This window comes from Artemia sp. Qi Xiang Cuo, unplaced genomic scaffold, assembly GCF_049724085.1.
Source record: "Artemia sp. Qi Xiang Cuo unplaced genomic scaffold, ASM4972408v1 HiC_scaffold_22, whole genome shotgun sequence".
Classification (NCBI taxonomy): domain Eukaryota; kingdom Metazoa; phylum Arthropoda; class Branchiopoda; order Anostraca; family Artemiidae; genus Artemia; species Artemia sp. Qi Xiang Cuo.
In genome coordinates this window covers 1,875,692-1,885,874 of record NW_028297431.1, presented here as the reverse complement: position 1 = coordinate 1,885,874, position 10,183 = coordinate 1,875,692, and the positions used below count along the sequence as shown (strand labels likewise).

At 34.7% G+C, this 10,183-nt stretch overlaps 1 pseudogene; it reads left to right on the top strand.

Moving 5' to 3' along the window:
- Positions 1–3,573: 3,573 nt before the first annotated feature.
- On the top strand, positions 3,574–6,803 carry LOC148939041 (uncharacterized; annotated as a pseudogene).
- Positions 6,804–10,183: the final 3,380 nt, after the last annotated feature.

Genomic DNA, 10,183 nt, shown 5'->3' with positions numbered 1-10,183 from the left:
TGAAATCAGATTTAGAAAAGTTAAATACTATCTTTGATATGTACGAAAAACATAATAGAAAGCATTCCACCATTGAAATTAAACTACTACTAGAAGAAGCTAATGCGGTCATTAACAGAGATTCTAATTCACTAGCAAAGCTAAACGCAAGCATCAAAAAGCAGTGTTCAAAGTTTTTGGAGTATCTACCAAAAACAGATTATGTCCCTGATGTTGAAGAATTTACCCTTGCAATGGGAAATGTCAGGGAACATTTTGTTTATAATGAAGCATATCATCTCGAGTCAGTGTATAAGATCATTGGTGTCAATCATTGCTTGAGATGTGGTCACATTGGTGACCTTTACACAACAATTCCAATTAACGAGGAAGGAAAAGCCATGTTTTTTGACTATGCTAATAATCAAGCTGTAGAAGTTGGTAACAGATGCTTGTGTGTGAGGACAACACAAAACCAGCAAGATGATGAAACTGGACACAGCCTTCCTAATTTTGTACCTACTTTTTTCAATAGGTTAGTAGCAAGATCAGAAATGGAATCTCCTACTAAATTGGATTATGAAGAATGGAATACTAAGGTACAAAATAGCATCAGTGATATTTGTCAGCGATATAGGATGGAGGATTTAAATGAAAACACTTTAGAGGATAAGACCACTGTAATAAAATCAACTGTAAAAAGTAGGTTGACTGACAAAAATCACCCAATTAAATGGAAATGTCACCAAGATCTTTGCAAATATGAGCCCATTGATATTGAAATGTGTCAAATACTCTTTTGCACAATTTCCGAGATGAACAAAGAAGATTCATCAATCGATTCACATGTAGCGTTTTATTTGAATAATTTGATTTATTGCGCAAATCATTCAGTTCGGCTTGACCAAATGGAACATTCAATTTTTCTCACCCACACAAGGGATATTACAGTTTCTTTGTGCTCTACGAGCAGTGACACCACATTTTCCTATTCTGGCCAACTTTGTAAGAAGCTTATACAAGGCAGTAGAAAGATGCAGAATCATTAGTGATGTAATAACAATTAGGAGCAAAGATAGTATTGTACAATTAAAATCGATTGTAGAAGCTGCAACTTCGAAATTGAGGATGAAAAACTTAACAAACTTTCTGGAGCCTATGCGTCCTCGGGTATCTACAGAAGAATCAGAAATTATGAATTTCTTTGGAAAAATCTAACAAAAGTAGCAGAGGTAAGAGACGATTACCCATCAACTCCTTGTGATAGTTACGAGCAGTTAAAACTGCCAAATGATGTAAAACCTATTGGCTCTTTTTCAAGGCGAAAAGGCTTCGATTATATGACCCAAATTATTCACGAGGAGACTTATAAGTATGTACCTGAAGAAGAGAGAGATGATGTCTATATGTCAATTGACTGGATGGAACACTTATTGGAGACAATCAAGTTGTGCGAATATTGTGCAGGAAAATCCTCTCTAATAAAGAAAATGTCCGTTCTGTTGGAAATAACCTTAATGTCCAAGCAACTCCAGATTGCATCAAAAATTTGAATAAATTTGAACTGGCAATGATACGATTCGTCATGCCATGTCTAACTGTTGTTAGGCTTGGACAAATCATGGCATCAAAAAGACCTGCAAACAAATTGACAGAGGCCCTTAAATAAAGAATTGTATATCTACCTTTAGATGCTCAAGCTAATGCAGATGTACAACCAGATAAGTTGCTTAACATTGATAGCTTTGTAATACTTGTCAATGGACAGCCAACATATAACAAGAACGTTTGGGCAGCACTTATTGATTTAAGGAAAATACATAAAGCACCACTTTGGCTGAAAGAGAACAATAGTGTGTATAGGAACATTAAAGCATAGATACTAGAAGAGTTGAAAGAGACTCTTGAGAGTCGTTTATTAGAAAAAGAAAAATGACAAGATCAAAAAAAATAATAACCACAGGGAGAAAATTTATAAAAAAAAAAAAATTATTCCAAGTCAAACATATTATAGCATTTTTCTATGAAACTCCTTGACTCATCAGTGCCAAAAGACTTTATTGATGACTTCAAGAACAACAAAAACATTGAGAATGACCAATTTCAACTGAAAAGATTACATGGTTTAGGGGAGGATCTCTTTCAAGAGGAATTGGACATCAAAGCATTTCCAAATCTCTTTCCTGATGGCAAAAACCATATGCGGGACATGGCCCGTAGTTTTGCGATGCGAAATGCAGACTACATCAAAGGGCGTCTTCTTAGTAGACACCCACAGTTTCGTTTAGACAAAAACTATCTATTTCACAACTTTCAGCATCAAGAGCTTTCTAACTTTTGTTACAATGTTGGACACATGATTAGGACTGTCATGCCTAATCAAAGCGCAAAAGATTTTTTTGATCGACTTAAAAACTGAGATGATGAAATAGAAACGTCAATTTTTCAAGTCCAGTCAAAAGTAAGAGGATCTAGATAATATTTTTATGCGTTGGCGGGAAAAGTTAAGTCTCTGATAGAGCAAGAAGGGCCACCAACGTTATTTCTTACAGCCTCTTGTGCAGAATGGTATTCTCCAGAATTCATACGACACTTACGTGACATAACAGCCACGTGGTTGGCGTTGATAAAATGACACCAGCTGAATTAACAGCAATGTACCCTCTATCTATGGCTACACGTCTTCACAAAAAATGGAGGGCCATATTCAATGATCTTATCTGTGTAAAGTTGAATCCCGTCTTTGGTAAAATCAAGGATTACTTTTGGCGAATTGAATACCAAACAAGAGGTGCACCACGAATGCGTTCCATTTTCAGGGTAGACGATGCGCCAGTATTTGGAAAATAATTACTGGATGAATTTACAAGGTACATTGATAGCATTATCACGTGTCAATTTCCTGACAAACCATTGAGTCCAACCCTGCACAAACTTGTTATTGATCACCAAATGCACCGCTGCAACAACTACTGCCAACGGAAATTCAAAAGAAATCCAGGCAAATGGATTAGTTATTGCAGATTCGGCTTTCCTTGCCCTTTTAAAACACAAACTGAAGTGCATGATGTGATTGATTGTTTGGCTCATGGGACAAACCGCAAAAAACCAAGAAAGAGAATATATGGCACCTCTTGTGCAGATAAGGAGAGGCAAATCAATGATTACAATACCTTATTGTTCTTGACAAGTCTTTCTCTTGTTGATTCTCAATATATTTGTCATATTGACTCAAAGTTGTAATATTATATAAAAGACAACATAACAAAAGGTGAGAAGTCAGAAATTGATGAGATGTGGGAAGAAGCGAATAATGAATACCCAGGTCTGGGCCCACGGGCAATGCCATTTCTATTAAATTCAGTTCAAGCGCGTCAAGTTGGAGCAGCAGAGGTGGCAGATAGGCTTCTTGGCACAAAATTCTACAGTTTCTCAAGGCAATTTAGATTTGTGGAGTTATCCAAGGGAATAAGTCTAAAAAGGACACTTAAAACATTCAAGCACTTGGAAGATATTGTACGCCAAGATCCCAAAAATTTGGATCTCTATGTTGCACGCTGGATAGCTGATGTTTAACCAAATAGGCCAGATCATATGTAAAACTTTAGGATATATGAACTGTTTTCTTGGCCTGAACGTGAACTACGGGGAAATGATGAAATAATGCATATGAATACAGGTTCATTTTTTTACTACGACGCACTCGCAAACCATATATTATACAGCACACACGGGGCATTACTCTTGAATCTGGCAAGAAGGAAGACCAGTACTACGGTATGTTTTTGAAACCGTTGAAGCCGTGGAGAAATGAATGGGATATTTCTGTTTGTGACTTGAACAATTTTGAGACATATTGCATTGAAAGTGAAAAATATCTAGCCGTGGTAGTCTATCATTAGAAGCTGGTAAATAAAACCACATGCGATGCTGAATTTGAAACAAGAATACGCCAGCGAGCCACGGATATTCAGGCTCATCAAATGAATTACTTAACTGATGAGCAGCAGGAGACTGATGATCCAAAAAACGCTCTACAAGGAGAAATCATTGATAGAGCGGCTGATGCCCTGGAAGATGAAGTCAATGCAAATCTACAGCTACTACAGTCAATGACAGGTGAAGAGGTGTCAAATGACTTCAAGTCCCTTAATTTAAATCAGAAGAGGATGTTTTATGGAGTCACAGGCAACCTAAAAAAATGCAGCACTGACAAGCCAATTAGAATGATAGTTCCTGGCTGTTGGTGAAGTGGAAAGTCAAGAGTAATTAGTGCACTCAGAAGGTTGCTTTGTCGGGAGTTTGCGAGGGACGATCGTCCTGCTGTTGTAATGGCCCCAACTGGATTTGCTGCTCATAGTATAAAGTGGGTTACCATACATAAATGCTTAAGTCTGCCAGTTGACCAGTAGACAACTGCAAGGCATGAAGCGTTATCCACTGAACAATTGCTGATGCTACGAAAAACTCTTAGAAAAACTCGACTGTTCATTATAGATGTAATAAGCATGGTTTCGTCTCGTATGCTGATGTATATTCATTTGCGGTTGACAGAAATTAAAACTAATAATTTCCCAATGGGTAATGCCAAATTTGTTCTCTTTGGAGAATTTCTTCAATTGAGGCCCATGTCGGCAAATCCGCCACTTATTCCTTTTACGCGTCTAGAGATCAAAAATAGACTTGGATCCAGGGGATGCTTCAATCTATGGCATGAATTTGAATATGATGAGCTGACAATCAACATGAGGCAAAAAAGGACAAGCCATATGCAGATATTCTCGCAAACATAAGCTTGGACATTGTGAAGGAAAGCATCTCTAGTGTCTTTCTGCATGAAAGTTTGGATGGATCTTGTGAGCCACCTCATAATAAATTACCAAATTATTTTGTAATTTGTGCAAGGAAGGCAAAGTGCCGGTTATTTTGATGCCCACTAACGACGACTGTAGGCTAATAAACAACACACTGCTAAAGGAAACGAGTTCGGAACATGTTACACTGACTGCCATTGATTGTCTTTCTTCTGTGGTCAGAAATAAGAGAATTGAAGAAGAAGCTGCAAAAAGTGTTTTCAGCTGTGCCGATGACAGCAAACGAACAGCTGGTGCATTAACAAAATTGGTATTATCAATTGGTGCACGAGTAATGCTTCAAAGAAATATTGCTGTGGATAAAGGCTTAGTAAACGGATCTATGGGCTACGTTAAAGAGTAAAAGTATACCGTCTGGTGAGATAGTGAATGTTTTGGTACAATTTGATGGTCAAAAGCAGTTGACAAGCAAAAGTCGTGCTACAGTTCGATTTGAAGCACTCAAAGAGGTGTATCATGCTAGTTAATATTTTCCAGTGCAACTAGTATTTGCAATTACTATTCCAAAGCCCCAAGACCTGAGCTTGAACTGTGTTTTTGTTGATGCAAGAAGTCGTTGCTATCGATCGGGTATGATTTATGTCGCATTTTCCAGGGACACAACTAGTGCAGAGCTGTATTTTGTAAAAATTGATACGTGTAAAATTATTGCTGACAGGGAAGCCCTCTCAGAGTATAATCGTCTTAAGAGTAGTTTTAGACCAGATCTTCCATTATTGAAAATCATCCAAGCACCGTAAAATAATTTGAACGATGGCGTCATGAACATAGGTAGCACAGAAGCTGTTTCTGCAAGAAGTAAGTAAGACTAATGTCGAATATGCAATCACTGGAAAGGGGAAAAAAAGAAAGGCAGCAGTGGAAGAGTCCTTTTCAAATAAGATGGAATGCCTAAAAACATTGTCTAAGACAAATGAATCAAAATCAAACGATAAGATAGTGCCAACGAAAGGTGATAACGTTCTCCAAGGTATATGAAGGAAACAAGAAAAGATCTAACCAAAAGCAGCTCTATCAAAGGGGTATTGGTGCTGGTAGAAAAGGTTTCTAAAACAGAGATTGTGTTTCATGCTATGCAAATTACGCAGTTCTGTTTGTTTTCAGCTTACACAGAGTACTTTTTGATATGTTGCAGAATTCACAAGGCAACGTTGCAGCTATAATTTTTCGGCTAGCTGTGTCATCCCTTGACAAGATTGAGTTAACACTCCACCTAAGATCATTACTCGCGACTGTGTATAGGTTTCCCGAGGACAAATAGCAGTCAATCTATGAGTTTTGGGAAGCTTTATTTAGAAGTATGGATGAATAAAACTCGGAAAAAAACTCATTAACTACCCACAGTCCTCTTTGTAGACTATTTCAGTTCAAGAATCATAAATTTTTGGCCTGTCACCGTTGTAACTTGAGCCAATTGATGATAACATGACAAATAAAAAAGTGTGCTATTTTTCAGTTCCAGGAGTTCTAAATCCTGAGGCACCAGCTCATGAAGAGGTTGTTGAGACGTTGGACCTTCAATTTAGTGCAGTGCTAAGTCCAAATCCAGTTGAAAAATATTTCCAAAATGAGCATCGACTAACATCACAGACAGTTTTTACTGATATGTCGCAGTTTCTTGCGATTAACTTGGACAGAAGGGCAATGACACATAAAGTTACGAGAAAAATTCTTTTTTTTAGTTCAGATTCTATATGGCTGAAAAGAAAAATGTATCAGGTCATATCTGAAGTTGGCTATAATGACATCGTGGTATGATTCAAACGGTATAGAGCAATACTCATTGTCGTACATTCAGGTATTAACTTCAACTATGGTCACTATTACTCTTGCAGGCAAACGTTGGAGGGTACTAGGTGTTTTTGTGATGATTCAAATTTGAAATTGATGGGTAAATAAACAATGGACTGTTCAGGTATGACTTTTGTTGTTCTGCAAAGATATAGCTAAGATTTTTTAAAATGTTTTTAACTTTTTTAAATCTATGTTTTGAACTAAATTATACCTAAAGAAAACATAAAATAAGGGAAGATATTTGAAAATGTTTTTAACTTCTTTTTTTCTGTTTTTAAATAAACTCTACTTAAGGAAAATATAGCAATTCCACTGAATAATAACAATTCAGAATTATTCACCTGTTTCTAGTTTCCTTTTAATTACTTCATAACAAAATTTATTTTGAAAATCATTAGAAAATTTGTTGATAGTTCTAAGACAATGTGGATCAACATTTTTATATGAATGAAATGTAAGCTGGTTTAAAACAAGAATGCTGATAGGTTACATACATCTGAAACTAGACTCATATGTGAAAGTGAACAAAAGGCGCACCAGCATATCCAGAAAACTTTGTGTGGAGGCTATGTTCCTGGGCACCACAAATAAGAATTCTGATTGGTTACATACACTTGAAGCTCGAATCATAGCTGATGGTGAACCAAAAGCACACCAGCACGCCTGGAAAACTTGGTATGGCAACCTTGTACCTGGGCACCTCAATATGAATTTGACCTGGGTTAGCCTGGATAACAAGTCCATACATTTTTATCTCCTTGTGCATCTTAATTCATTGCATTTTTATTTTTTTGGAAAATGTAATGACATTAGGGTCATCATCAGCTGCGCCCCCACGTTGGCAGGGGAGGGGCTACAGAATAGAGTTGAACTTGTTATTCAGGAGTCTCAAGCGGGTGTGCATATGTTCCGCAGTTATTTCACGTGGAATTAAGATTTTTAAATTTTTATACAAATTAAATGTAAAATTTCTAAAAATGGTAATAATCTGGAAATTGGAATTGAGAATTTTCCAGGTCGTACGGACCTGTCGCGTCAACCTGTGAAACTTCGTTCTCTAACACATTCCTATAGTTCTAGTTGTCTCAAATGTATTTATAATACGCCTAAGGCAATAATTCTAAAGAAATTTATGATTTTTTTAATGGGGAAATAGTAAACCTTTGAATAGAATGATGTATTAAATTACATTTTTGGGGAATGCTACAAATTCATGAACGATAGTGTTTAACTCCATTCTGGCGAAGTTCGCTGAAATAAACTGATTTTTAGTTGTTTTATAAACTGACCTCTAATTCTAGGGTGCAAATTGGATGTAGCTAATACATGATGTGTACGATTCACTTAATAATGGCCGACTGATGTCAACTGTTGAGATATTCAGGGCCCGAGAGAACTCAAACAGACTTGGGAAGTAATAACTTTAAAGATAACATTATTGCCATTCTAATCTGTGTACAATTAATTATAAATTTTTTTTTTTGTTTTTTTTTTAATTTAAAAATAAAAACTTTTAATTTGAATTTTCCTTAGAAAACTAGCTATTGACTACTTAAGAATATCTATAATTTTTTTAAACTTCATATTGGAGCATTTCAACATCCTGCAAGTAGTTGAAAATTTTTTTTACGCTAAATTTTTTTTGTACATTTAAGAAAGGTTATTATTATTAAATTTTAATGAAGATTATACTTCAGTAGTCGTTCCCACAGAATTGGTAGAAAAGTAAAATTTTAGCGTAGATACCGAGGTTTTGACGAGGGGACAGCCTCCTCATATACATAATAGTAAAAAAAAAAATTAAACGGGTAGAGTTTTACATTGGAAGGGTTTTTTCTGGCGTGGAACTTTCCACATACAGCTCAGTTTAGGTTATTGGATGTTCTTATACCAAACTACTTTTAAATTTTTTGTAAATAATTGGTCTTACTTGTTATGTACTAATTAGTCTGACTTCTGTTGAGTTATTTTTTTCATTATATTATTTTATTGCGATCTCTAATATATTCGTATATAACGTCACCCTAGAAAGAATAAATAATATTGTCAAACAGTTCGTGGTAACGAACTGTAAGTAAGGAGCAACCCGGCTCAATAGTAACCGAAACTCTAAAAAACGAAATTTTGATACCAATATTCATATCAAAATAATCAGATTTTTATGCTGATTTCCAATATATAAGTTTCATACAGTTTAGTCTTACCCATCAAAAGTAACGTGCCTGAGAAAATTTGCATTATTTTCGAAAAAAGGGGGAAACACCCCTTACAAGTCATAGAACTTTAATGAAAATCGCACCATCAGATTCAGCGTATCAGAGAACCCTACTATAGAAGTTTCAAGCTCCTAAATGTGGAAATTTATATTTGTAAAAATGTGGAAATTTGTATTTGTTTCCAAAAGAAAGATCACAGATGCGTGTTTATTTGTTGTTTTTTTTTGGAGGTAAATATTTTGTAAGACATGCACATAATAAATAATTTTGGTTTTATACAAGCAGATTTCCACATTGGAAGGGTTTTTTCTGGAGTTGAACTTTTCACAGACAGCTGAGTTAAGGTTATTGTATATTATAATTTGTTAATTGCTTCTTTTTCCCAATTTCTTTTAAATATGTTTTAAATAATTGTTTTTGCTTATTATGTAATAATTAGTCTCAGGTCTGTTGAGTTTTTTTTTCATTATATTATTGTATTTCTATCTGCAATATATTAATATATAATATCAACCTTGAAAGAATCAATAACATTATATCTTAATTGAAACTTCAAAATAAAGTAATAATTCTCTAGCTATAAGTCTTGGAAAAATATATACAACGTGTTTTATTCATTATAATGTCATTTCAAAATGTTTTTTTAAAAACCGTTTGGTTTTTTCTAAGGAATTGTATTTGTTTCCGGAGAAATACAACTTCTCTTTAAGGATAAAGTTTTCCTCTTCGGTGTTTTCAAGGAGCAATTCTGGATGCTTCAGCACATCTATCATCTAGAAAAGGAACAGATATTTAGTCTTAGTACCTCAAAGTTAATACACATCACATAGTACATTAATTGTTAAGTCTTGTAATTTTTACAAGCAATATGGTATACACAACGTTATCTTTACATACTTCTAATATATAAGAACATAAATTAAATATAGAACCCTAGAAAATTTTCATTTGGGTTCAATAAGACCAACTCTGGGGAAAATTTTTTTTATTTAGGTAATTTTCCTTTACTACAAAATTGATTACACCAAGAAGATCTAAACGCCTAATAATGCTATTTTTAGAACTGAAATTTTTAACACGTGTAATTTTTATATTTAACTTAATTTAAAACTTTTCCCTAGGATCTTAAAATAGATGACATACACAATTCGTTTCCCTGGCTTTTTAAAAATATTCATCATCAATCTTAAATTTATTCAAACACTCCCACAATATTATATCATTACTATTATTCCATTATATTATTTTTGACTATATCCAGTATATGTAACGTCAGTCAAGCCATTACCAAAAATACAAATTAAAATTAATCAAATAGGT